Below are 1,543 nucleotides of genomic sequence, written 5' to 3'. Positions count from 1 at the left end.
TGATCAGTTTCATGTTGCTGCTGATCAGTTTCATGTTGCTGCTGATCTGTTTCATGTTGCTGCTGATCTGTTTCATGTTGCTCTGTTAATTCGTGCTCTTCTGCTCACACAGACTCATGTTCGTGCTGCTGTTCTACGTATTGTTTATACTATTTTTATGAGTGCTTAGCGTATTTTTAGTTGATGTTTTTCTTAGTTCATATCTTTGATGTTATTACTGTGTTTTTATGTTACACTGTATCGTTGGAGGTAACTGGGACCCTGTGTAAGAAACTCTGACAAGTCTGAAGGAAATGACTGAATGTCTGCGATCTCTGGGATATCCTGCCTCTTTGATGGTATGGGGGTGCATTAGTGCCTCTTACATGGAAGCATACACAGCTGGCAAGGCACTAACAATGCAGAAAAGTATACAGGTTGTCCAGTTAGGTGGTCACAAACAGTGTTGAGGTCAGGACCCAAAGACCCATGTCTGGTAAGATGGACATCAAGAAAGATCTTAAAAGTTAATGAATGATCAATCAAGAATTATGTGTGTCTGTTGATTAATCAATACAGATTTTATTGATTTAGAAAACAAATGCTTCCACTCAGATGAGGTCTTTTTCAGGGAAGGGCTCTGCATCCACTACAACAACAACACGGCCCGCAGCAGTCCGGACCTCGCACCAACTGGAAACATTCGACAAATCACGAAATAAAAATCTGCCAAAGACCCAGTGAGAGCAGGGAGAGTCCTCCATCAGACAAGAACGAGACAAAACCTCCAACTCCACTTTACAGACTGAGGTTCAAATCTTCACGCCTACGATTCTGTATTTCTCTTTTCATAACCCTCTCTTCATCCACACTGCCGAACAGAACAACCCTGGAATACTCACCAGCTGGAGAGAACATCCACCTAACCACCACATCAGAATCCAGAGAAGAACAAGTTCAAGAGTCTCCCAGTTCTTGTTTTTAAACAATATTTACTATTTTCTTACAGGTAATAATAGTTGTAGCACAAAATCAAAGTTTGACAGACAAATAAACAGCTCCAAACTTTTAGGTTCCTATAGGGCTTAAAATGATAGTGGTCGGAAGCAAAGATGGATGGATGGATGGATGGATGGATGGATGGATGGATGGATGGATGGATGGATGGATGGATGGATGGATGGATGGATGGATGGATGGATGGATGATAAACCCAGCCTGTGGGAGTGTGGTGAAGAGGTGAAGAAGAGAGTCCAGGCAGGATAGAGCGATGGAGAAAAGTTTCAGCAAAGGTCAAAGGAAAAGTTTACAAGACAGTGGTGAGACCAGCTATGTTGTATGGTCTGGAGACAGAGACATGGACAAAAAGACAGGAGACAGAACTGGAAGTGGCAGAAATGAAGATGTTGAGGTTCTCCTTAGGAGAGACAAGGATGGAGAAGATCAGGAATGAGATCATCAGAGGTACAGCACAGGTTGAACAACTGGGAGATAAAGTTAGAGAGGACACACTGAGATGGTTTGGACATGTCCAGAGGAGGGACGGTGGTTTGGACATGTCCAG

The 1,543-nt window shown here is 42.8% G+C and overlaps 1 protein-coding gene across 1 annotated transcript in view; it reads right to left on the bottom strand.

Moving 5' to 3' along the window:
* etv1 (ETS variant transcription factor 1) overlaps window positions 1–1,543 on the bottom strand; it is a 21,072-nt gene that overhangs the window by 1,095 nt on the left and 18,434 nt on the right. The gene's annotated exons all lie outside the window — the stretch shown is intronic.

Source organism: Nematolebias whitei, chromosome 5, assembly GCF_014905685.2.
Source record: "Nematolebias whitei isolate Nwh7 chromosome 5, NemWhi1, whole genome shotgun sequence".
In the NCBI taxonomy this organism is placed as follows: Eukaryota; Metazoa; Chordata; class Actinopteri; order Cyprinodontiformes; family Rivulidae; genus Nematolebias; species Nematolebias whitei.
Note: the sequence above shows the minus strand (reverse complement) of the source record. Positions and strands in the feature narration are given on the sequence as shown.